This window comes from Chiroxiphia lanceolata, chromosome 8 (assembly GCF_009829145.1).
Source record: "Chiroxiphia lanceolata isolate bChiLan1 chromosome 8, bChiLan1.pri, whole genome shotgun sequence".
Lineage (NCBI taxonomy): Eukaryota > Metazoa > Chordata > Aves > Passeriformes > Pipridae > Chiroxiphia > Chiroxiphia lanceolata.
The window spans coordinates 6,350,761-6,378,339 of record NC_045644.1 but is presented as its reverse complement, the minus strand read 5'-3'; the positions used below and the strand labels follow the sequence as shown (position 1 = coordinate 6,378,339).

Here is a 27,579-nt window from a genome sequence, read left to right as displayed (position 1 = left end):
GACATCAGTTATAAATGAATGTAGCTTTATTATACATTGGTATCTTGTAGTCAGAAATCATCAATTTAATGACACACCAGGAAAACAGCTCCTTCAGGGCCTTAGACATATTTCTTGTGGAGCTGGCAGTGCCTCTGTGGTCAGGGATCAGCTCCTGCCCATTCTGCACAAAGCATTTCTGGCACACCTCACTATTGCACTTTGCCCCCCACCCTTTTTTTAACTTTGTTGTTGAAAAATTCATTTAATTCAACTACAATTACCTTGGGATTAGGGGTCTGCAAGAGCAACATTAAGTGCATTTATTTCACTGTAGAATTTCAATGTTCCCTTTCAGAACTGCTGCTGAAGCCCCAGTGCCTTTCCCTGCCATTGCTGGGGGAGAAACCAGAGGCAATGAAATTCCCCCTGTTCTTTATTGTGCTTTTAACCTCAGTGAGCAAACAGCTGCTCAGCACTGAGTCCAGTGCTCATCCCTCCTTCCTGGAGGTCTCTGCACTCTTCTCCAAGCACTGTTGGGGTCTTGGATCACTCATGGGCCTTCCCTGTGGGCTGGAGTCTTGTGCTATCCCATCCCTCGCTGATTCCAGCAGCAAATGGCATCTCCTGAAGCTCCAGTGCACAGACTCAGAGAGACAAATGAAAACAGACAGAGGGAAAAAAATCTTCTGGACACTGCCTGAATTCACTGGGCATTCATGAAATGTTGCCCTGGGAGGAGCTCCTTGATCCCCAGCCAGAGCCCCCATGTCCTCTCCAAACAGTCCTTGCCGTGCACTGACTCAGCTGCTTCTTCTTCTGGAAGCACAAACACCCTCTGTGGTGACCCAGCTGAGGTTAGGCTGCCCATTTTATCCTGTGGTTTCCCTGACAGCACAGGAGGAAGGCCCAGGTGTCACCTCTGTGTGACTGACAGGACCTCCAGCCACCCCTGGTGGGTCTGACACTGAGATGGCTCTCCTGTCACAGCCCTGCTGGGGCTCAGCTGGTGCATCTGTGCTTCTCCAGCTCTGCTTAATGAGCCTCTGCCGTTCATCCTGTTGGAAAAGGACATTTCCTCTGACTGGTGCCAAAACTGGTTGAAGAGAAGTGCTGGCCCAGGGAGCTGCTGGTGCCCACCCTGGGGCAGGACATGGGGCACCCGAGGGTTGGGGTAGCACCTCCTCTGACATGGGAGGTTTAATCACCGCACCAGTGACCAGACTGACACCCAAAGAGCCATCAGCCACCATTCCTCTTGGTGCTCCTTTGCACAGGAGCAGTAGGAGAGAAGTCATTTTGCAAATGTACAAAAGAACAGTGTAAGAAAGATATGGACCTGCTGGAATGAGTCCAGAGGCGGCCGCCAAGGTGATCACAGGGTTGGAGCCCCTGTCCTGGCTGGGAGGGCTGGGGGTGTTCACTTGGAGAAGAGAAGGACCCAGGGAGGCCGTAGAGCTCCTTTCAGAGCATAAAGGGGCTCCAGGGGAGCTGGAGAAGGACTTTGGACATGGGCCTGGAGGGACAGGACAAGGGGGAATGGCTTCTCACTGCTAGAGGGCAGGGATAGATGGGATATGGGGAAGGAATTCTTGGCTGTGAGGGTGGTGAGGTACTGGAATGGATTTCTCAGAGAAGTTGTGGCTGCCCCATCCCTGGAAGTGTCCAAGGCCAAGTTGGATGGGGCTTGGAGCAACCTGGGCTAGTGGAAGGTGTCCCTGCCCATGGCAGGGGGTAGGACTGGATGGACTTTAAGTTCCCTTCTAAGCAGAGTGAGATTTTTATCAAAGTTAAAAACCAAGCTAAGGCCTTTCATACACTTTGTTTGAATGTTCCCTTCAAGCTCAAATGCCCTGGCAGAGGGAGGTGCTCGTACCTGAGAGACCAATCCCACCAAGTTCTACACCTATGTACTTGTGTCTGTAACTCACCTGTGGATGTGAGTAAAGTCTCACATGTATCTGCATACATAAAAAAAGGTTTCAAGTCTGGTGATTTTAACTATTTCCACCAGTTTTCTATTTTGGTTCTCAGGTGGAAAAGTTCCTTTCATAGCCAAGCTTAAAAGTCTGTGCTTCACTTCTTTGCTTTTCCCAGTGTACAAAGTAGATGATGCTTAATAGCCACATTTACAGAGTGCTCAAATCACAAACCATGGAGGACTTTTTTCATGGAAAGAAGAGTTGTCATGGTAACAGAACAGCAAGAGATTTAATTCCACTGAAGTACCCGCAGAAGATGAGAGTGGAGGGGCTCTGGGAGGTCACTGAGCCCTGGCCCTGGTGCCTTCACTCCCTTTCAGAACTTCAGCGTAACATCCCTCTGATAAACTGAGGTAATTCCATGTAAGCAAAGGAAACCAGAAATTTCCTTCATTATCCATCCAAAGTTGCTCCTTGTGAGAGGAAAGTCCTCGTCTCTGGAGTTGTTGAGCTCGTGGGATGTGACTGGCATGGAAACAGAACCATGACATCCTTCTGACAAGTACCACCAGCATTAATTGGCCTCATTTCTCCTTCAGTGTCTGTATGGTTAATGAGGTTTGTGATCTAATTTCTCATCTCTTTGTCATATCAGTTGGGAATAATTTTCCTAACAAACATTTACGGACACAATATTCACATATTCATCCAGTATGTCTTTTACAACCCAGGCTTCTCCAGAAAGTATTTCTATCTTGACAGATGAGTTTAATAAAAAAAAATCTTGGAGCTGAGCCTTCTGAAACTCAAGAATTCAATAATAATAAAAACTTAACCTACCCCAAATCAGAGAGTTCTTTCTAAAGAGAGAGGGAGCAGCTCACATTTATCTCTCATCAACCCATTTCAATCCATTGATGGGAAAGGATAGTACAAATATTATTCCCATTTTACAAATGAGGTTACAAAAATCCAGAGGAGCAAAGTGAATTGGCAAATTGAGCTCTCAGTTATCTATAATTTGCTTACAGTTCCTTATAGAGCCTCTGGGACACCCTGGGCTGAGCCTGATTGTCAGGGAACACCAGCACCAACCTCCAAAGAGAGTCAGGACTGAGAGGCCAACCCTATTCTGAGTGAAATGGAGCCCCAAACCATCAGCTTGTCCTTGATATTTTGACTGAAAGATTGAATATATATTTTAAATTATTCTGGAGGAAAAGCAGGTAAATATTTGATGTTTCAAAGGTAAAACTGTTCATCAAGTGATACAGCACACAGAGTCACGTGGGAGAAGGTTGGACTCAATCATCTTGGAGGTATTTTCCAACGTGGATCGTTCTGTGATTCTGAGATGTCCCATCCCTGAAAGTGTCCAAGGCCAGGTTGGATGGGGCTTGGAGAAACTTGGGCTAGTGGGAGGTGTCCCTGCCCATGGCAGGGGGTAGGACGGGGTGGTCTTTAAGGTCCCTTCCAACCCAAACCATTCCATGATATCATGATTCCATGATCTAGTTCCAGCCCTGTGCTCATCCTTTGACATAGACTGCACCAAGCACTGAAGAAGTTCTTGCAGACTTAGAGGGAAAACACACTGGGAATATGTGAGGAGCTTCGTATCCTCCTCACTTCTCTGGGTCATGGCAAATCTGAGCTCTGAAAGCCTACATTGCTCAAAGGTTATTGTGGTTTGACACAAGAGTTACCTACATAAACCTGCTCGTGGGACCACAAGAAGATACTTTGAGTCCTTCGTTTAGTTCTCATTGATCTTTCTTTTAAGGCAAAACAAACCTTACAATTCCTTATCAACATTTTTTCACTCTCTGCCCCTCCCAATTTACAGACTTAAACGCAGCATCCCAGCAGCATCCCTTGATCCAGGCAGCTTTAGGGGAATTAAAAGCTTCTGTAAATCTCGAACTCTCTCAGGTTTTACCTAAACTACATCTGGGAAAAACTCATAGAGCAGTGAAGAGTCTGATTTTAGGGTGGACTCTCTTCCCTGTCCATCTGCTGTGCCAGGACACAGTGTCGGGCTGGAGGCTCAAAGGGAGATGGCTCAAACCCCCTCCAGCTGCTTCCCTGGCCATTCAAACATCTCCCAGCATCTCCCAGGTGCTCAGGAAAATTTCCTGAGTCCTCTTGTGTGATTCTGGCAAAGGGTTTCTTCAGTCCAGTGCTGTGTGAGGAGAATATCAATGAGAGGCGAGTTGTGATGGCTTAAGGGGTGCAAATTCCTCATTAACATGCAGCAGGAATTTCAGTTTGAAAAGGGGACTTCAGTGTGGAGAGGGTAAAGTGCTTGGAGGTTCCTTGACTTGCTCTGTCCCTAAAAATATTTGAATTGAGAATGGTGCCCGTGAGCAGAGGGAAAAGCTGAATCCATGTCTGCTCTGCCAAGCCAGGCTGTGCATTAACCACGTGCACACGGCTGTCAGCAACATCAGCCATAAGATGTTTTTCTTCCAGAGCCATTTACAGTAATCAAAAAGGCTTTCTGGCTCCTAAATTGCCTCTAACGAGAAGGATATATATTTCTGTGTGATGGTTATATATTTCTGTGTGATGAATAATTCCCCAAACACATTGAGTTTCAAATAATTTCTAATTTTAGGATGCTAAGCTCCTGTTAACCTTGTAATCGTTTTCTCTAGGAAATCACTTCAAAAATTTACATACACTTCTATCTCTGTGCTTTCCCATCCTCCATATGAATCACACATAATTACTTGGAGAAGGAGATCTGACCTATCTGTTTACTCTTCATTCTCAATTACCCCTGCAATTACTGCAAACGGAGTCGAACACAATTCCTCTAACCACACTTTACCACTGTGCTGAGAAGTTGGCAAAATTCCCACCTGCCAGAGAGGATTTCATGGAAAGGTAATGCTGAGAGACCCCAGAGTGCCCAGACTCCAGTTGTGGATAATGTAGCTCTGTGTGTTTCTGAGATTGTTGGGAAGTGCTTGAAACTGTTACTGCCAGAATAACGAAGAGGGACATTGGTGAACATTTGTGCTGGCTCTTAATAACCCAGATTCTTCACTGCAGATGAACATCTTGGTGTCTCTCACTTGTGGTGACAAAGCAGAACTGTCTGGACTGTGACAAAATGGAGATGGGCTGTGTCAGAACTGCTGAACCTCTACCTGGTTGGATGTGCTTCACCTTTGGTTGCACAGGAACAACTGGTGTTCAATAATCACAGAATCATAGCATGATTTGGGTTGGAAGGACCTCAAAGCCCATCCAGTCCCACCCCCTGCCACAGGCAGGGACACCTTCCACTATCCCAGGTTGCTCCAAGCCCCATCAAACCTGGCCTTGGACACTTCCAAGGATGGGACAGCCACATCTTCTCTGGGAAATCCATTCCAGCCCCTCACCACCCTCACAAGGGAGAATTCATTCCCAATATCCCAACTAACCCTGCCTTCGGGCAGCTGAAGGTCATAAACAAATGTTTCACTCCTGAACTTCATACAACTGTGTGTTTTTCATAGTCTCTGTGTGTCACCTGAATGCTCTGAGTTCCCTTTTTCAACACATGATTAATTGCTGACAAGAAAATTATAACTTCAATGTCTACTCTCAAGAAAATTATGGGCATGGTTTTAAACCTGGAGTCATATTTTCAAGAATATATTTCAAGTATATATTTCAAAGACCTACAGAAAATATGTGGGAATTGTTCCTTCTTTGCATCACTTCAGTCCCATTTTCTAATATTAGTAAAACTGTCAAGTCTCATTAGCTGCAGGTTAATTGAAGCTTCCACAGGTGATTAAAATACAGACACTCTATGGCAGATGTCGCCTTTTCTTTGTGTTATAATGAAAGGGGAGAAGAGGAAAAATTAATAAAATGCATATTTCAGAGATTTTTAACTATAGAGCAAGCTGACATTTCCCTTTCCAGACACCTCACAGAACGAGCAGTTGCATTGTGGAGAAGAAAGGGGGGTTCATTTCAAAGGGGACATTCAGAAGATAGCTCCACTGATGGGGCAGGACACAGCGGTCCCATTGAACCTCAGAATCATTTAGTTTGAAAAGACCTTTAGGATTATTGAGTCCAACCGTCCCCCAGCACTGCCAACCCACCAGTGACCCATGTCCCCAAGTGTCACACCCACACAGCATTTAAACTCCTCCGGGGATGGGGACTCCACCTCTGCCCTGGGCAGCTGTGCCAGGGCTGGACCATCTTTTTTGGGAAGGATTTCTCCTTAATTTTCTGTATTATACAATCTGAGCCTCCCTTGCACAACTTGGGGCCGTTTCCTATTGTTCCATCACTTGTCACCTTGGACAAGAGACTGACACCCACCTGGCTCACCCTCCTTTAGTCTTCACCAATACTGTCCTCAGGTAACGTACCAGGCAGGAGTAATCTGAACGTAACAGGAGCATATTATATATAAATATAGATTTTGGTGGTTTTAGTTATTTTTCTAGTGTTACACAAATATTTTGTAATGGGAAAAGTAAAGTTGGAGATACTGTGGATCAGGACCTTAACCTTTAAAAATTCTGGATCTCCTTTGGAGCACGGAAAGAGCTGTAGGACATTTCTTCCTTGCCATCTCACCTCAATTTCCTGCAGGTGTCTCTGCCCTGAAGGAAACTTTTCCATCTCCAGTGACTTGGGTGGGTTGTAAAACTTGTGTTGGGGGATGTCCTGGAAAGCACCATCCCAGGGACCTTCTTCCATGTGCTTTGCGTGATGTTTCTCTTGGTTGACATTTATTTTATGTCCTGTAGGTTTTCTATAAACTCCAACCCAGGTGGTAGCTGGTCCAGAGCAGTGCCTGAGCATTTACAACCAGCCATCCAGCACAACAACCTGGCAGTAACTGGGGCTCTTACAGTGGAATTCGTTGGAAGATCAGTGTAAAAGCTTTGAATTGCCATTGCAGGCTCCAAATGTTCCTCACACTGTGATAAAATTTACAGCAAAATGTAGCTCTGCCCTGAAGGAGAAAAACTCCCCCCAAAACAACCTGATTTTTGGGTGAGGAATTTATAATCTTTTCACAGATTACTGAATTATGTTGATAATAATATATATAGAATATATTATTTATAATAATATAAATATATAATAAATATATTTACTATATATATTTATTGTTTATAATAATAAAATAGATTTAAGTCCATAAGGAATTTGGACTCCTGATTCCAGCTGACATAAAGAAGAATCAAGTGCTGAAGCACCTTTAAAAACCCCATATTTATTCCCCAAGATAGGATATGACCTGAACAAAGGAGAACACTCCTGTGCCCTGCAGCATTAGCTGTGCATTGCAAGTCATTTAATTAGATTTAAATTTAAATTTCATATTTTCAATTTAAATTTTTTGCAGCATATTTTCCAAGGCACTGAACCCCAGCTCTGTTATTGATGATTGGCAATTTTATTGACAATCTCCAGTGTGGATGCTGCAAATAAGGGACAGAATCCCAGAATATTCTGAGTTGGAAGATTCCCACAAGAGTCATTGAGTCTATCTTTTCCAGATCCCCAGTAGCCGCCCTAAAACTCCTTCAAGACCCCCAAAATACACTCAGGACCTCCCAGACCCCCTCTAGACCCCCCATAACCCCTCCAACCCTCCCCAAAAGCCCCTCCACACCCCCCACAACCCCCCAAAACCTCTTCAAGACACCCTAAAACCCACTCCGAACTGCCCATAACCCCTTAAAGACTCCCTAAATGCCCTCCAGATCCCCTCTAGCACACCAAAACCCATTCAAGACCCCCCAAAACTCTCTCAAGACCCCCCAACCTCCTCCGGACTCCCCTCAAAACCCCCTGCTAACCCCTCCAGACCCACTAACCTACCCCAAATCCCTGCAGACCCAGTGCCTCCCAATTCCTCCCAGTGCCCCCCCAGTGTCTCCAGATATTCCCCTGTGCCCTCCCATCCCCCAGCACCTCTCCCAGTGCCTCCCAGTATCCCCCAGTGCCTTTCAGGGTCCCCCAATGCCCCCCAGTTCTCCTTCCAGTACATCCAAATCCCCTCCACCACCTCCCAGTATCCACCAATCCCCAAAGGGTGTCAAAGTCTTGTTGCAATGACTCCAAAAATAGCCAAAAAAATTCATTTATTTTTTGTCTTGTTCATGCCTTGATGGAAGTCTCAACACTGGCCTTGCTTTGCTGCTGCTCATAAAGACAAACTAGGGACAAGAAACGAGCAACCACAGCAATGACAGGATAGCACAGACAGGGAATGGGAGTGGGAAAAATGGTGCTTTACCCTGGTTTTACCCATTTTTTACAGCCACAACTGCAAGAAGGTTGTACCCAAATAACACAGAACTTGCTTTGCTCAGATAACACTGAAGGAACTTCAGCTGGGTTGGAGGGAGTCAAACCAATCCCTTGGCATGTACTGGGCACCTGCAGGTTGATGTTCTCAGGTGTTCACTCACCAGGCTCTGCCCACATATCAAGGCTTTTTAAAAAAATCTATGGTTTTTCAGCCCATAAGCCCAAAAACCAGAGGTCATGCCCAGGATGTCACAACCTGGACTGATCCAGTCCCCTCCCAAAGGCTCTGGCTGCACTCAGGAGGTTTTTCAACTCACTGGATAGGAGAGCTGGGGGTGTCCAGCCTGGAAAAGAGAGTCCAGGGAGACTCTGGAAAGGAGCTTTGGACAAGGGCCTGGAGGGACAGGACAAGGGGGAATGGCTTCCCACTGCCAGAGGGCAGGGTTAGATGGGATATTGATAAGGAATTCTTGGCTGTGAGGGTGGGGAGGCCCTGGCACAGGTTGCCCAGAGAAGCTGTGGCTGCCCCATCCCTGGAAGTGTCCAAGGCCAGGTTGGACGGGACTTGGAGCAACCTGGGCTAGTGGAAGGTGTCCCTGCCCATGGCAGGGGGTGGAACTGGGTGGTCTATAAGGTCCCTTCCAACCCAAGCCTTTCTATGGTTCTTTTGAAACTCTGCTTCCTATTCCATCAATAAATAATGTCCCCAAGTCCGGTTTTGATATTTTCCTTGTTTATCATTTGTATTTTATTTCATGCACTGATGGAAATGAAGCGCAGATATGCAGGGGAGGACTCCAGGTGTGATGGGAAGTGTTGCAGCTCCGCGTGAGCTCCGAGCAGGGCAGCAGCATTTCCAGGCAGGGCTCAAAGGTGATGACCCTGCCTGAGTTTTCTTAACATTTGTGCCCAGAGAGACTGAAAAGACCAAAATAGCAGAAACAGAATAAAATCTTAATGACATGTGGGCAAAGCCCTGGGCTGGACAGGGGTAAAACGAGTCTGAATGCCAAGCACAGGCTGTGTGAGGAGGGGAAGGGCTCAGACCAGCTGGTAGGGTCACAGGATGCAGACTCAGATACAGCAGCACAACACGGTAGGTGGGGGTGCCCAGGGGCCTGGGACAGATTTGGGGGGCAAAGTAGGTTTCAGTCCTGCAACTGGAAAATTCTAAAGGTTTTCAGAGAGAAGGAACTGAGCTCAGCAGAGACTGAAGGGGGAGCAGGGTTTGGAGAGGGACTGGACCACAGTGAAGGCTAATGGATGGTTCAGTGCCACAGCAGCACAAGGCCTTGCAAAGGTATAAACTGAGCATAAATAATTCACTGTTTAGGAGAGACTAAAGAGAGACCATAACTGGGTTCTCACATCCAAACCCATCTTTTGGTTTTTACTCCTTCTGAAGGACACAGAGTGGCTCAGATGTTGAAGATGTGCCACTGGTTGTGGCACAGTGTGAGACAGCAGAGGAGAGCCTGGCTCAATGAGAAGGTGTCAGGGTCCCAACGAGGCTGCTGTCATCAGGAGGAAAGCCAGGCTGACGCACGGACAGCACCCCAACACAGACTTCGAGCTGGCCCAATGAAGAGATGGAGAAACATCTTGATCTTCTGACCATTTCCCCTGAGATCATGAGCAGATCAAAGGTTCTGCTGCTCTGATCTGAGGGGACACAGAGCTGAGGGTTCACTTTGCAGGGCAGGCACAGCCCCACACTGAGAGTGTGAGGGGAGGATGTACCCCCCACCCTGACCACCCTCCCGCTCTGTGAGCAGATACAACAGCACGTTCCCTGACAACAGAAGAACCTTTTAAATGCCTGTCTCTAATGTTTTAATTCAGTGACTGTGTCAAAATCCTGTGCTGCCTGTGAGGAACATTCACTCTCAGAGCAGCACTGGAGCTGTCTCACATCCCTTCTCCTCCCCCAAACCGCATAGAGGCTTTAGCAAAGCCAGAATTAAAGCTGGCACATGTCAGATTGCCATGGCAGTGAGAACAGCATTTCTCAGCTCATAAATTGGTTTATGACTTTTCATGTAGCTGTAGGAATAAAATAAATTTATAGACTGAAGACCAGCTTTTTAATGGGAGAGCAATGAAACTGAGGGGAACTTTTTGGCACACAGCATTTGGAGGGGAATCAAAACTTGACTGAACACGGCACTAACTTTGCCCATGCAGTGAACAGGACTTGGGGTTAAATGTTCAGAGGTGCCATCCAACCTGTGACTTTTTAATTGATTTTGATTCTTTTTTATTAATTTTCATAATGTTATTTGAGTAATTATCAAAACAAACTTGCACATTAGAAACATATACTAAGAATTAAGGTGTGAAAGCTTTCCATGTAGATATTGGAAAGATGATGACTGGATTATTTTGTGTCTGTAGAAATTGCTTCAAATGTAGCAAAACCTTGGCAAGGTCAGTCCTGCACTGGAGATGACACAGAGCAGGAAGAAGTGAGGGATGGGAGAAAGGACCCACCACAGGGAATGAAACTGGACCCACCATAGGCACTTTCACAGCCTTTTCAGTGTAGGTTCAGGTAGCTTTGACTGCCCTAAGAAGCTTTTCCTTCCCTACCCCCCTGCACACAAGAGCAGGGTCCCTGTATTTGAACCCAGGCCTCAGACTGTATTGGTGAGGAGCACATCCCAGCAAGTGCTTTGAGATAGAGAGGAGCAGATTCAATGGATTTCCAAGGGGAAATGTACAAATATTAATTGTATTAATTGGTTATCCAGGGAAGATGTGGCTGCCCCATCCCTGGGAGTGTCCAAGGCCGGGTTGGACTGGGCTTGAAGCAACCTGGGCTAGTGGAAGGTGTCCCTGCCCATGGCAGGGGCTGGGACTGAGTGGGTTTAAGGTCCTTTCCAACCCAGACCGTTCTGTGATTCCATGGTAATGAAGATTAATAACTCACAGGCCTGATGGGTCAAAGTTTTGTCTAACATTTTAGGATCTAGGAATCAGAGTTGGAGGGAATATCCACCTCCAGGCAGTCCCCTCCTTGCACATGCAGCTGCCTCCTCATGCCTGCTTTGGATCCATCTGCCAGTGCCACTGCAGATGTGGTTTATATGTTCAGTTACTCAAAGATGAGGAATAATGGCATTTCAGCAATTACAACCCCAAAAGACATATGCTTTGTTGATGAAAGATCTGTCCATACAAATGTGACTCTTGATAATTAAATATGCCCTTCTATCAAGCTGGGAAAGACACGGAGCAGAGATTTAGAGGCAGCAGAGGGAATCTAAAATTAGATTCACACCATAAGCTGCATTACTTAGGGAAAGCAGAATTTATTTTCTCCAGTGGTGAAGTCACTAATATTCCCACAGAGAGAATTTCTCCTACAATACTCTGAGAAGCTGGAACATGTTTTAAGCCTTCCGGGGTGTTTGGTGCAAGGTGCTCTATCAAGTAATGGCAAACACCTCAAAATAGGGAAATTACCCACTGTGTGAGTTATTCCTGTGTACAGAATTCACAGAATCACAGAATCATTTAGGTTGGAAAAGATCTCCAAGACTGAGTCCAACTTTTGATCAATCATCCTTTTGTCACCCAGCCCAGAGCACTGAATGCCACATCCAGTCCTTCCTTGGACACCTTCAGGGATGGGGACTCCACCACCTCCTTGGACAGCCCCTTCCAATGCCTGACCACCCTTTCCATGAAGAAATTCCTCTTCATGTGCAACCTGAACCTCCCCTGGCACAGCTTGATGCCATTTCCCCTTGTCCTGTCCCTTATTCCCTGGCAGTAGAGCCTGACCTCCCCCCAACTCCATCCTCCTGTCAGGGAGTTGCCGAGAGTGAGAAGGGTGATAGATATCATGAAGTAGGGCTGAAGGCAGGAGTCATTCCTAATTTGATGGCTCCCATGGACGGCAGTGGTGCAGCTCAGCTGGTCCATGGGGGTCAATGCTGTGACCAAGGTGATGCTCAGCTGCTCTCACAGAGATATGGTGCCTCCAGCCAGATCCCACCTCCTCCAGCCAGGGTGGGAACCTGCAGCACAGTTAACTGTGCTGGAGCAAGAACAGTACATCTTCAATGACTAATCAACTTGAACATGTTCTAATTCCTCCTATCTGCCCAGCACACTTGCTGCCTTAAAAATAGAGGAGTCTTGGAGCAGTATCAGGAAAACCATCATCACTCCAAGGCCGTTTCAGATAATTGATTCCCCAATGTTCCTTCTCTGCTGTTCAGTGTGTGGTTATGATGGTTTAAAGATGGGTGCTGTCCCAGTATTACCTTGAAAGAAAGCATTGTCTCAGAGCAATCTGATTTTACACAGGTTTATTTCTAAGTTAATACAGTAGCTTTACATGCTACAAGTGAGGTAAACAGGAAAACTGAAGAGAGAAATACAGCCACAGCAAATTGAGCTTTTAATTAATGTGTCTTCTGCCTGTGCTTCATCTGCTTTTCCCCACTATTTCCTCTTCTGGAGGTGCTGCTTGGTGACAGGAAACAAATTAGACTCAGATCTCTCCTCAGCCAAGAAAAAAGAACCATAAATTTTGGTACTTACAAAACTGTCCTGACTCAAAACATTTCCAGGCCGTGCAGTTTAATGTCTGGTGATGGGCAGCTACAGCCATTTCCTTCCCCTACAGCCTCCACCACAATCAATCACTGGGGTAGGGCAGGGGAACGAGCGTTGGGGGATGTTCAGGTGACCAAGTGAGGGGTGACATCCTCTCTCAGTGCCCCCAGTCCCTTCAGAGCTCTGAGTGTGGTGCTGTGCCAGAAACACAGCTCCCAACTCAATGGTAACTTCTTGCATGAAAGCATTAAGTCCTGAATCCATAGCTAATTAATTAAAGGTGATTAATATTTAATTTGACATCCAGACAACAAGAAAAGCCAATAGGAATTGATGGTCTTATTGACAGATTTCAGCACATGAGCTCATAAGGATTTTTCTCTACAATCTCTCATTTTAGCAGAGAATTTTAAGCAGAGGATGAAGCTGAGCTTGTTTGAGCTTCACTGAACTTGGTTAGAGAAAAAGGCTTTGATAAAAAGAGGAACCTCTGGAAATTAATTGTTTTTCCCCTAAAGTGACAGGGATCAATCCAGCTTTGCTTTCCTGTAAGTCTGTAGTGGAACGAGTGGATTTGGGGAGACTTTGCTGCAATTACAAATCCCAGATGTGCCTCCAAACACTCCTGAAAATCTGCCAACTGCCTTAACAGCCTGTTAGCACAGAACTGGGCCAGGTCTGATCCTCACTGAGCCACCCCAGGCAGGGCTGAGGAGCTGGACTCAGCGGTCTGGGAGAGTTTTCCAACCTAAATGATTCTGTGATTCTGTGATTCCAATTCCACACTGGAAGGGGCTGGTGGCTTCCCAAGTAATACTTACTCCACTGGGGTCTAATAGATTTTCCCACTCTTTCTGTGCAGGGAAAAAATTGTCAGAGACTTCAAGAAATGAAGCTTTTCCATCTCCTTGCGAGTTAATATGAACAAAAAATGAATCCCACCTCTTCAGCCAGGGTTTAAATGCAGATTTCTCCTCCTGTCCAAAAGATTTACCTCAGCCCTCATGCTCTAAACCAGAAGAAATATGTTAAAAATTAATGTATTAATTCTAATTTGCTCCCATGGTTCTCCTCAATCCGACAAAATTCAGCTCATGGGACAGAGCTGGTGCAAAATGACTCAATGATCCTTGTGGGTCCCTTCCAGCTCAGAATATTCTGTGATTCTGTGTGACAGGAACCAACATAAAACATAAGTTGAAAGAAATCTTATAATAACTGGGGTGATTCCTTTAAAAAAATTAGTCTTATTAGTAGATACCAGAGCTTGACTAACTGTGCCTCTTAAATATTTTGCCTTTTTATTAATTTAAATATACATTCAGGACTTTTAAATATACACAATAATTTAATGTAATCACTGGAAGGTATTTACCCCTTTGAGGATTTTTTCCCCATTCATAGCATGAAATAAAAGACTTTAACAGCCAAGTCTGAACAAAGAGAAATGTTTCACCTCATCTCATTACTTTGTTCAGTAATTAAACAACTAATTGCTTTATATATAAGAGAAGAAAAAAACCCAATTCTTTATATATCAACCACCAGCATTTTTTAGAAGCATTTCCCCATGAAGAATTAAAATAAAGTTAAAAAGCCCTCCCTGAACTGCCCACTTAGGAATTGCTCAGTGTGAGCTCAGCCTTCACAGCAGACTAAATTCTCCAGGGGTTAAACCTCAGTTTAACTATAAATCCAGTACAACAGCAATAGAGTGTTTGGCCAGAGGTATAAGTGAGGCTTTGCTTTACACAATAAATTTTGTGTTCTCCTGCTCCACTGAGGTTTTGCCAGGAAGAAATTAAGGAAGAAAAGAAGGAAAGAAAGGAAGGAAAAAAGAGCAGAAGAAAAGCACAGTATTTCACATCTTTCATACTCAGCGCAGTAACACATATATAAAAAAATCAGTATGTACATGGAGAATAATTAATTTATCCACCCCCTTCCTGCTGTTATCCAACTTACACTGCACAGGCTTCCATGAAGGCATAAATTATCTATTCCTGTGAAAATATGTTAAACATAAAAATCTGTTTTCTGTATCTTTTATTTGAATCCTAATCCAATTCCTACTGGAATTGTTTGCACTGGTCTGTGCAAACATTAAATAACAGTAATGGGGAACACATTTGGAAAGCCAGCAGTGAAACTGGTCATGCAGAAATCCTAAATTTTGCATCCTTCCAATGGATGGAAAGAAAAAGAGCTGCCAAAAGGCCCACCAGGTGCACTGGCAAAGGGACAAAAGCCCAGCTCATTGAGAAAACTCAGGAGTTGTTTCAAGACAATTTGTGAACAAAAGGATCAAAAATGGCCAACAAAGATATTTGCATTAGATTATTCACCCAGCTCTTACAACACTTCAATTTGTGAATGGGTCAACTGACTTCAATATAATATTTTCATACTCAAAAATCAGCCAATTTTCATAGAAAATTTTATTTTCCCGCGTATCTTTGAACTTCCTTCTCCTTCATGCTGTGGGTTTCAAAATGCCAATACCACAATGTGGCAAAGCACAGGGAAATCAGGATTTACTCCTATTAAATTCTCTCTCAATAAAAGTCAGTGGCTCTCCTGTGGTTGCCCCTCTCAAGAAATGCATTTTAGAATCACAGAATCATTAAGGCTGGAAAATACATCCAAGATCATCAAGTCCAACCTTTGACCAAATCCCCCCACACCCACAAAATCCTATGGAAAGTACCACAATCAATGCATCAATATGTGGTAAAATATAAGAGATTTAATTTTAAACTCAGCAAAACTGCAGCTATGTGACCTGGGCTATGTTAATATTCATGTTTCTAGAATAGACTTTTTTTTTTAATCCTTCAAAACCAAATGCTGTTCCACAAAGATGCTTCTTAGGGAGTTTTCATTATCTTGCACAATGAAGTAGTTAAAGTTTGATGCAGCAAATGTTCAAATCCAACAAAAAAATTGACTTTTATAAGATCTGAGATGCTGTTTATCATGATTCATTCTCCTGTGCAACAAGGTGTGTCTTTCCCTGTCCCTGTGTTGTACCCTCACCAAAGCTCCCACAGGCTTCAGTGAGGCTGTTCTGGTGGTCTTGATTCCAACCATTATTTTTCTTCATTTATTAATATCCATGGCTCCAATAACAACCTAGAAAACAGGGATATACAGTGCTTGGAAAATGAAGAGTGGCTTAGGGAGTGGGGCTCCTCCACGTGCCAACTGAAGCCCAAAAGTGATGACAAATGGAGGAGAAACCAAGGCAGGTAGGTGGCTGCTGGGACATCCCATGGCTCATATCATGGAATCGTGGAATGGTCTGGATGGGAAGGGACCTTAAAGCTCCACTCATTCCACCCCTTGCCATGGGCAGGGACTCCTTCCACTAGCCCAGTTGCTCCAAGCCCCATCCAACCTGGCCTTGGACAGGGATGGGGCAGCCACAGTTTCTCTGGGCAACCTGTGCCAGTGTCCTGGGAGGCAGAAGCAGCCCCTGGCCTTATTCCAGGCTTGGTTTCAGGACAACTCACAACCCAACCAGCCAGGCACGAGACACAGCTAACACACCAAGGACAGGTTCTGCTGCAGCAGTAAGAGCCAAACAGGAGCTGGAATCAAGGCAGGAATTTGCCTGACAGGCACTTAAACTTGAGTGTAGGTTGTGCAGCACTTAAACTTGAGTGTAGGTTGTGCTGGGCCGACTGCAGTGACAGATAAAGGGATTCATTGCCAAAGTGAGAGGAGAGGAACTGGGGAAGTACAAATCAATCATCTCGTGTTTGACTTTGTTTTAAAAAGCAGGGGTGGGTGGGTTGTTTGAAGCAGACAATGGGGCTGTAATTCCTTCAGCTCTATCTATAATGGCATCATGAATATGCATCTTTGGAGATTAAAGGACCCCCTTTCCCAGGCTCTGACATACAAAATGCTCTGAATCTGATTATTTAAATTGTACTAAATTATCAATGCAATTATCACCCAGACAAAACAAGCAGATTATTATTCTGTGCAATTCTCTCTGAAATGAATGGGGGAGAAACAAAAGGAAAGGGAAAACCATCCTAACCTTCAAAAACGAGCTCCCAGCCTATCTCCTCCTTCAGTATTCATCCCCTTCTTGCAAGGTGAAGTCTGTTGTCTCTCAGCTCCCTGATTGTTATTTTTCTCATACACATCTCTGGGTTTCCTGTATTTATAAACTAAAGTTGTTCATTGAAGTAGCAGAGCAGTGTAACTTGGATGGATGGTACTGGTGGGATGTCTGGTCATGTCCCATCACTGCCACGACCTGCTGGGACTCATTTTTAGCCTCTAAAATATTGTGTGCATTAGAAATTGGGACATTTGTCCCTGGAAACAAGGGTGTCCAAGGAGAGTTGTCCATGCTGCCACCTCCAGCATCCCCACCGCTTGTGGTGAAGCCCAAATAATACCAGTGGGGTGCTGAGCAAGATGTTCTCCCAAAAGACTGCAGTTTTCACCCTTCCAAACCACAGCCTGAGGGGTCAGGTGTGCTCTGGGCAGCTGCTGCAAATGGTCTATTGTTAACAGCTCCTGGGTGTAGAATACAATCACTGTGGGTTACATCCACAGTGATGAACTGGTCCCAGCTGCTCTAACTAGGACATGAGCCCAAATAGAATCATGGAACGTTTAAGGTTGGAAAAGACCTTTAAGATCACCAAGTCCAACCATCAACCAGTCCCACACCATGCTCACTACTAACCATGTCCTCAAGTGCCACATCCACTCATTTTTTGAACACCTCCAGGGATGGGGACTCCACCACTGCCTTGGGTAGCTGTGCCAGGGCTGGACAACCTTTTCCATGAAGAAGTTTTTCCTGATATCCAATCTAAACCTCCCCTGGCACAACTTGAGACCGTTTCCTCCACCTGGAGCCCAACCTCCACCTGGCTACAGCTCCTGAGGTTTCAGCACTTTGTGTTTGTGCTCCTTTCCCAGCAGTGGAAGCAGAGGCAGAGAGAAGCAGAGCCAAGACTTTGGGATGTGAATTCAGCTGTATCTTTGAAGGTGAGTTATCTCAGATTTTCCCTCCACTAGCAGCAATTATTTTTCTGTTGTGTCAGAGACATCAAGAGCACAGAGACATCGACCATTTTAATGTTCCTGTAGATCCTGATCTCAACTAACCCCCAGTAAAGGAACTCTAAAGGATGCTCTTCAAATCATTACAAGTAGAGTGAGAGCTAAAACCTGTCAGGACACACTCAGGGCTGCCATTACCTGTGATGTAGAACACAGTGTGTGCCCATTGCTCATTTCCCACCTCACTTTTAGGGCTTTTCACACCCTGTGAAAGTTCAGAGGGACATATTTTAATTTGAGCTTTACGACATGTTAGGTTGAAGCCTCCTAATTCTCAAAAAGGGTGTCATAAATCATGCGAGCTGCCCAGGGTATGTGAAAAGCCCCCAGGGATTCAGAGCATCCTTGGGGCAGCTGGAGATGAACAAGCACCACATGAAGTTTTCCAGGCTCTTCCATCCCATTGAATTTCCGAAGTCACCTGTGTTTTCACCTCAGCCCAGACATTCTCACAGAATCACAGAATCATTTAGGTTGGCAAAGACCTCTGAAGCCATCGAGTCCAAACTTTACTCATGTTGGTGGCCAGGAACAGTTTGTCTCTGGAGACTCTTCAGACCTGGGAACTAGTTGAATTAGTTAAAACTTTGTGAGTTCTTCCAAACTGTTCTCCCAGTGCCAGGGACTGGATACCTCATGGCTGGAAGTGTCAGCCAGCCTGGCAGTGAGCGTGGTGTCACTTCAGCACAAAGGTCGGCAGCCCAAATTCCCCTCAGTTGATATTGCTACTAAAATTTCCATTAACTTTTCTTCACATCAGAGCAATTATAACTGAACTTACTCTCATGATTTGACTAAAGCAAAAAAAAAAAAACAAACAAGTTGCCATCAGCTGCTGCAACTTTTAAAACGTATTTATTTAGTTATTTGATATGGAAAAGACAATAACCAAAAGAAAAGGAAGATAAAAACCTGCCAGCATTAACTGTGGTGAGTTTATCAGCAAGTTCATTAGCAAATGCATTTCAGTGATTAAACCTAATAATAGGCCTTCAATAGAAACTGAGAGATAACAGTAAAAACTACTTGTTGTCAGCACATCCCTGTACATGAGGCAATTTATAAACAATAGGGTGATGCACCATCTGGATTCATGGATAGTGCTGGGACCTGCCCCTGCTGGTGCAATTCTGGGGGATTTGGGGCAGGTACTCTGCTGGGACAGGGGGTTTAACAGTTTCAACTCAGTACTACTGTAATTTCCAAGGGAAACTGTGGCTAGTCCATCCCTGGACATGTTCAAGGCCAGGTTGGATGGGGCTTGGAGCAACCTGGGATAGAGGAAGGTGTCCCTGCCCGTGGCAGGGGGTGGGACTGGGTAGGCTTTAAGGTCCCTTCCAAACCAAACCAATCTGGGTTTCTATGAATTTCTTGTACCTAGACAGTCCCATACCAAACACAGAAGAGTCCAGCAGAGCTCTGGAATCCAGACTTGGAGACATAAGTGCTCTATCTGTTCATTTTTTGTAGTGGTGCATGTAAAGAAATGGGACTCAGGTGCTTTGTTTTTTGCATGTTATTGCCTTTATCTCAAATGAAGAGTCGTAGAATCATAGAATATGCTGAGCTGGAAGGGACTCACAAAGACTATGAAGTCCCACTGCTGGCCCTGCACAGGACACCCCAACAATCCCACCATGTCCCTGAGAGTGTTGTTCAAATGCTCCTTGAGCTCAGACAGGAAGAGAGTAGCCAAAAGCATTGTCCAAAAAATAAACCTAAACTGCTTTCTCCTGTGCATCAGTAACTCAGAGAGCTTTGGATATATAACAACTCTGCATCTTTCTGGCATTTTCCCATTTTTGTGAAGATTGCTCAGAGAAATAATCTCAGGTTGAACCAGGAGTTACTGTGGCAATCATGGTAAAAATATTAATTGCTCACCTCCTCTTCCATGCCCTCCACACATGGGAGTCAATCCTCAGCACAAGGATTTCTCAGGGCTCCTGGGAAGCTGGAAGGAGCAAACACGGTAAATTATCAGTCCAGCTTAACTCTTACATGACAGATATTCCCAAACCCAGCACAAACTGCTCCACCTCCTGCTCTGGCAGGTTCCTTGTACCCAGACCCTCTGAATGGGACAGAACAGTGTCTGCTCCAGTCCAGCAGGAATTCTGCTGTGCCAACAGCTCTGCTGAAGGCTTTATCCCACCCACTGTGCCATGGCAGAGGGGGAATTTAAATCCCCAGCTCTGCAGGGTGTCAGCTGAATGTCCCTCCAGGTACTCCCAGTCTCCAGGAGAAGTGATGCTGCTCTGCCTTACGTATCCTGCAGCTTGTTTGTCAGCTCTTTATTTCAGCTGCCTTTGGGTTCTAATTGACTATTTCTGTCTCTTTTCATGCTTATTTGGCTGTTGTTAAGTAACTCATTGTGAAAGCAAAGGATTAACAAATAGCCCTGTTCCAAACATTCTTTAGTGGTTTAAACCTTAGTAAAAAGCAAAACACTTCAGGTCACCAAGCTGAGCATTGTCATCTCCACTTAAAGTGTTTTAATGGGCTGTTAATGTATTGCTGCAAGTACATCCACAGCATTATAAATAATAAATTAGAATTAATTCCCAGTGTATGAATATATATGGGGTTTTTTTTAAGTTTACCTTGAATAGGTGATATATTTATTGTCATTGTCACTCCACAAACAGGCATCCCTTTCAGAGTTTCCCATTCAAAACCCTTCCCAGATGTTTTAGCCGGTTCTAAATACATCCTGAGCTGAGCAGCTGTAGCACAGTGAGCAGGGACAGGACCTGAGGGAACAGCTGGAGCTGTGCCAGGGGAGGGTTAGGTTGGATCTCAGGAAAAGGTTCTTCCCCCAGAGGGTGGTCGGGCTCTGAACAGGCTCCCCAGGGCAGTGGTCATGGCCTGACAGAACCCAAGGAGTGTTTGGACAATGCTCTCAGGGACAGGGTGGGATTGTTGGGGTGTCCTGGGCAGGTCCAGGAGTTGGGCTGGATGATTCTTGTGGGTTCTAACTCAGGATATTCTGTGATTCTCTGCAGGTACAATTCTCTGTGCTTAACAGAGGGGAGAAACTGAGGCAATGGTCAGTCAAATTTCTTGGCAGCAGCTGTAGCCAAAATGTGGCAGGATGGAAACGTCTGGCTGAAATATTCCCAAGGAAAACAGTTCAGGGCCAGGACCCCCAGGTAGGGCCAATAGAAGGTCAGTGCCCCCAATGCAGCACACGGGGGCTTCCCCAGCAACTCCACCCCAAGCCCTGTCTGGAAAACCAACTGGACTGACAGACACACTCCTGAATTCCCACCCTTTGTGAAAATATGCCATGAAGTGCAGAATGCTGAGGTAAAATCAGGTGGGAGTGCCCACATTTTCCATACCTGATGTATTGCCTGACTCTAGGCAATGAACTCATCACTGCCATCATTCCAAGTGTGTTCAGCCCCATCCAGGGAATGTCTTCAAACATATTTGAGGTCCAGTCCCTTCAGCAATCTCAGCCCTAACAGCCTTTACCAGTGAACCATGCACTGTAAATAAGATGGGGGAAAAAACCAACCCCTCTTCTCAAAATGACAACGTGGGGACTTTTCACTGACTGGAATTTGAAGGGTAATGAGCATATTTGCATTATCTCAGCACCTCACACCATACCAACCTGCAGCTCTAGTATTTACAGTGTGCACTGTGCTGTGTGTTGTTCAACTCATGAACAGAGCCAATGACCCAAAAAACTGGAATATGTATGAACTGAAATCAAACCAGGCTGGAATAGTGTGTACTGTGTTATCACAGGCAGCAGAGTGGAAATACAAGCAGTAACTCAATTCTCCTGAAATGAATGTCAGGGTGTCTCTGATTCCCACCAAACTTTTCCCCAACGTGCTCTATTTTCTACCCACATCATCCATATATGTTATGTGACTCTGTGACCTATTTTTACTGAAAGTTCCTCCTCTTTGAGACGAGGGTGAAGGCAGCCACGGCTCATTTAACTTGACTTGCTTTTCCTCCCTTAGCCTCCTCCCAGTCCCTGTTTGGGATGAGGTTTAGGGATGGCATCTGAGATGTTCGACTTGAGCACAGCAGCCTTTGTGTCATTTTACCAATATACGGGGTTTATTTGCCCAAAGTAATCATGGAATCATAAAATCCCAGACTGAGGTCTTAAAGCCCATCCAGTTCCACCTCTTGCCACGGGCAGAGACACCTTCCACTAGACCAGGTTGTTCAGAGCTCCCAGCAATGAAACATGAAGGTTCCTAAAGCACAAAAAATACTGTATTTGCTGTGGAAAGATGTAAAGTCTGTGTTTTTGGAGGGGGGAAAGCAGCACTCAGGGCTGGTTGGGATGTGAGACATTCCTGGATGGTGTCCAGGGAGTGGAAATATCATGTAAAGGAGAAGGAATGAGGCATCAGTCCTGGACACAGCTCAGAGCAGGTGTGTCTAAAGACCAAATAAAGTATTTTCTTGTCGTTATTTCTCATTGAAGGATTGTTTCTTCCCCACTTGCATATGAGTTTGGTTTGAGGACAAAACACCTTATTGAATTAAAGCAAGAAAAATTGTATTTTTAATTTAGAAGTTTTGATTTCCACTCTCTCTGAAAAAAAAATAAATCTATTCTTCAGCCCTTTCAATGTTTCCTCAGGTAATATTGGTACATAACAACACCCCATAACAGCTCCAATGCTTTTATGAGGAGATGTTTTTATATTGACAGATATTTCAGTTCACTGAGCAGAATATTACAGTCTGTAGAGCTTTGATAGAAAAAGGAGTGATAAAGCTATAGAAGAAATATATTAAGTTTCTTGCAAGTAAATTACAAAGCTGTAGAAAATTAACACTGCTGGTGTTAGATTGGCACATTTCTAATTTTCCTTTCTGCTCACATTCATTCATCAAAAAACACAGTTTGGGGAAGTACTGCAGTGTCATTTAGATCTGAGAATGGTCATCCAAACACCCATAAGTGTTATGGTCCTTTTTTAATATCTGAGAAATAGAAAATCACTTAAATGTAATTTACTGTCTGTTTTCCAGAGCTTAGATTTTATGATCTATAAATACATGTTATTTCTGTCTCTAATTCCCTTCAATACCTAATTCACTGCTTTAGAGATCTGCACAAATCCCGGGGAGACGTATGTGAACCATTCCTTGATTTGTAGGGAAGATGAGAAGAAAAAGAGAGAGAAAGCAATGATGACACAGCTCCTGTGCTGAGTGATGAGGGAAACTGATACCCACACACAAAGGTGTTCTTCCCTGGGGACTGGGAGGTGTGTTCTGCTGTACCCCAGCCCCAGGTGACCCTCCCCAGCCAAACCTCTTGAAGCAAATTGATTCTCCTTGAGTTTTTCTTAAGGAAAGGTTGAAAAACCAGCAACTCTTTACTTCTCAGAAGCGGTTGAGATGGGGAATCTTCTCAGCTCCACCAGGATGGTCATTATTGACATCTCAGGGCTCAAAATAGCAAGGAATTGGAGAGGAGAAGGGGGTCAGAGCTGGAGCATAACCCCCTGCACAGCCTCGGGGGGTGTCACCAGCACCAAATGTCTGAGAGGAGGGGAAGAAAAAAGATGTCAAAGTCTGAAAAATCAGATGCTTGGACTGGTCAGGACAAGAGGGGCTTTAAGAGGATGTGTGGATGTGGCATGTGGGGACATGGTTTAGTGATGAACATGGTGGTGCTGGTTGATGTTTGGACTTGATGAGCTAAAGGTCTTTTCCAGCCTTAACTATTCTATGATTCCATGATTCCCTGATATGCTGAAAGGTGTACAACAAAAAAATAGTGATACCATCCACACTACTGAAGAGAAAACCTCAAGAAATGGTTGTGTATAGTGACCCAAAATAGATCATTTTTGTATATATTTATATTTCTAAAAAGCCTGTGTCTTTAACAGTTAATAGAAAACAACAACAGTGCTTTAAATTCTGAGAATACTTTTCAATGCCACGTCTTGTGGCTGTTTGATCCCATTCCAGAGCCCTGGTTCTGCTATTTACACAAGACTGACTTGCAATCAAGGCTTTTAGTCATATCCCTCTGGGTTCCTACCAGCTCCTGCCCAGCTGATGAGCATCTGTTACGGTCAGTAAAGCAGAGAGTGAAACCCAGACATTATGGCTGGAACTGCTTTGGATCCTGTCTTGTTTGGAACTTGGAACAGCTAAACCCTGGGAATTCAGAGAACTAAATTATTTCTTGTTAGAAGTTGGACTCTTTGAAGTTGGAGCTTTCTACATTTGGAGTAGCTGGACAGATGCCGGTGCAGTGCTGACGGGCTCAGTGTGCACCTCACCTGCTCCTCCTGGAATCCCCATATCCTGGCTCTCACTCCATGTTCAGATTGCAGAATCCCAGAATCCCGGAATATCTGGAGTTGGAAGGGACCTCTGGGAATCATCCAGTCCATTCCCCTGCCCAGGCAGGGTCACCTGGAGCAGGTGATACAGGAACGAGTCCAGGTGGGGTTGGAATGTCTCCAGAGGGGGAGACTCCACACCCTCCCTGGGCAGTTGTTTCAGGCTCTGCCACCTCCATGGAAAGAAGTTCTTCCTCATGTTGAGGTGGAACTTGTTGTGTTTTGGTTCCTGGCCATTGCTCCTCGTCCTGTCCCTGGGCACCACTGAACAGAGTGTGGGACCATCCTGACACCCCTTGGAGATATTTGTGTGGATTGATGAGATCCCCTCAGCCTTCTCTTCTCTGGGCTAAACCAGGCCCAGCTCCTGCAGTCTCTGCTCATCAGAGAGATGCTCCAAACCCCAAATCATCTCTGTGGCCTCTGCTGGGCTCCTTGTCTTTCTTGAACTGTGAAGCCCAAAACTGAACACAATACTCCAGTTGTGGCTTCACTAAGCTGATCAGAGCAGAAGAATCCCCTCCCTCACCCTGCTGGCCACACTCTTCCCAATGCACCCCAAAATTGGTATATTAGAGTGTCTGTGGGACTGAGGGGCAGAAAAGTAGGTCACTTACAGAGATAAAAGAATTACAGAAAAGGTCAGAAGTCCTGGTTGTAAAATATTAGACAACAGACCAATAAAAGGAAATGAATTCTCAGGAAAAAAGGCAACAGAAAAATATGGAAATCAGAGAGTCTGACCTTTAAAATGTGCACTTTGCAATGCCAAAATAAAGCCATGTGGGAGGGCCCAGCATCCAGCTTGAGCATGATTAAATATTTTGCCAAGAAGCAGCTTATTGTGACTTCCTGGCACAAACTCAGGCTCAGTGTTTACCTTTCCTGGTGGAACTCAGCAGGCACAATATCAGGATGAGTCCAAGGCTGGAAAAAGAGGGATTCAGGCACAAACCGTGTGTTCTCTGCTCCGTGCTGGGGGCAAAAGGCACAGAGAGAAACCCTCCAAGTCAGGAACAAATCAAGTCACCTTTAATCTACACTGGAATAAATTATGCAGAAAAGGCTGCAGTGGCTGTCAAAACTGGAAATAAATCCCTCTTATAAATCACATCTGTACTGCTGCCTGCATTGAGCCAAAAAATTAGTGATCAATAGGTGTTTGAAAGAAATAAACACCATGTAGGTGCTAGAATTGGTATAAATAGCATCACTGTACATCTGTCACTCTTCAGTAGTGCAGGTGCCCTAATCTGTGCTGAACTCACAAGTTAATGTACAATCAGAGATTAGGAATAATTTCTTCATTCTAAGAATATTCTTCTTTAAGAATAAACATATTTTGATCCAACAACAAATAAATTAGGAAATGGAAGGTCAGTTAATTCACTTCAAATTTGATCAGAGTGGTTGGAAGTGCTTAGTATAAAGGGGTACAAAACCACAGTCTGTAACTCCTAATTCCATCTGTTCCTCCAGCAAAGGTTTCCTGATTTCCCTGGGTAACCTCAGCTTACAGTTAGAGGACATAATAAGATTTTACGTTTTCCACCACCTGTAAAGAAATACTTTCATGAATTAATGGTAAAATTGACCTTTTCCTTCGTCTACCACAATGTCCAAGTCAGAAATCTTTTGGTTTCAGGGTTTTTTTGTAGAATAATGAACATTCACAATCCAAAACACTTTCTCCTCTTTCCAACTGTGACAGGAAGATTCCAACTCTTCTTTCCAAGCCATGATCCAGACACCAGAGAGGCAGATCAATCAGAAAGGCACATCAATCATTAAGTCTGGCTCTGAGGAAGAGAATTGGCAGACCTTGTGTAACTGAGTAGGGGGGTTTGTTACTTTTTAAATCTGCAGAGAAAAACATTCAGAGAAAGGGAGACGGAAAACAGAAAGAAGGGAATCCATGGCACTCAAACAGGAAAGGAAGAAGAAGGAATAAAAGTTCTTTGGCTTATGATGTCCCATGGCAAGGGATGCCCCTCTCTCTTTGTCCAACAGTATAAAATCAGATTGATGGGCTGTGGACAATCTTAAATGAACAAGCATCACACAAATTTTCCATAAAATCCATATTTTGGGCTACTGCCTATCTTGGCTTGCCGTGACCATGGAGCTTGGTCTTTGCTGTCACAGACCAAGGATAAAGAAATGGGTTCCAACCTTCCTCCTGAAAGCTCCTCCCAGACAGGATGTGGCAAGAAGGGTAGAAAAACCCTAATTATCCTTGGATAATGACCATCTAACTGACACAAATCAAAGGCCTGGAAAAAAAAAAAGGAGAAGATAAATCTGACTTCAAGAATTAAAGTGACTTTAACAGAAATAATACAAATCAGTGAAAAGACATTCCTGATTGTGGCACAACTGGTGGAATGAACTGGTACTCAGGTAGGAAGCTATAAATTCAGGATGAGTATTTAAGAAGGATTCAACTTAATACTTGTAATATGATAGCATAGAAATTATGAACATAGTTAAGGTAAATAGTAATATAAATAACAATAATTATACATATTTAGATGCTGAGCGTGGTCATCTCAAAATTTCTCTTAATCTTGCCTAATAATTCTGTCATTTTTAAAGAATAACAAAGCACTGTTTGAGCTTTCCCCAGTGGATGGTAGGAAGAGGGGAAAAGGAGAAGGGAAGAAGTTTTGGAGTGTAAAACTAACATTTTTTGGAATATAGAATATACTTTCGTGAATAAAAAGAAAACAGTTCCTGCATAGATGCATTTGTTGCCCAGCATCCTGGTCCAGATTGTGGTCCTGGTCCTGGTCTGGGTCCTGCTCCTGGTTTGGTCCTGATACTGATTGTGGTTCTGGTCTTAGTCCTGACCCTGGTCCCAGTCTTGGTCCTGGTCCTGGTCCCGGTCCCAGTCCCAGTCATGGCCCAGGTCCTGATCTGCCTGTGGGGGCTCTTGGCCCCCCTCTCCTGCCTCCCCGTCCCAGTGGGATGTGCTGGGGTGAGACTGGTTTGTAACGTGTGAAAGAGCAGCAAAAAGGAAATTTCCTCGTCAGGCTGCAGGAAATCAATCACAGAGTTCACAGAACCACAGCAAGCACTGAGCTCTCTGTTACCTAATTCCCTGGAAAAACTACTCCAGAAATCCTCCAACCTCTCTCTAATGGTGATGGATGGCAACTTTTTCAGGGAGTGATCCCAGTGCACATTCTTGAGGCCATTCACCAATCCCAGTGTCTATCTCAACCAGTTAATTCCTTTCTTCCTCTTTTTTCCTCTTTTTTCCTCTTTTTTCCTCTTTTTTTTTTTTCCCCAACTACAGATCAAGTTTTGGTTATTTATTTGTTATTTCATATTTATACAAGAAAGAAAGAAATATATTTCCCCTCAAGCAAATCAAGGCCAGAATAACACCC

The 27,579-nt window shown here is 44.6% G+C and overlaps 1 long non-coding RNA gene across 1 annotated transcript; it reads right to left on the bottom strand.

The window, feature by feature from the left end:
• Positions 1-1,616: 1,616 nt before the first annotated feature.
• Positions 1,617-19,199, bottom strand: LOC116790504. The gene is made up of 3 exons (XR_004358383.1): positions 19,187-19,199; positions 14,275-14,280; positions 1,617-1,742 (listed from the first exon to the last, which is right to left on the bottom strand). It is a non-coding gene; the product is annotated as an uncharacterized LOC116790504 (long non-coding RNA).
• Between the last annotated feature and the right edge of the window lie 8,380 nt (positions 19,200-27,579).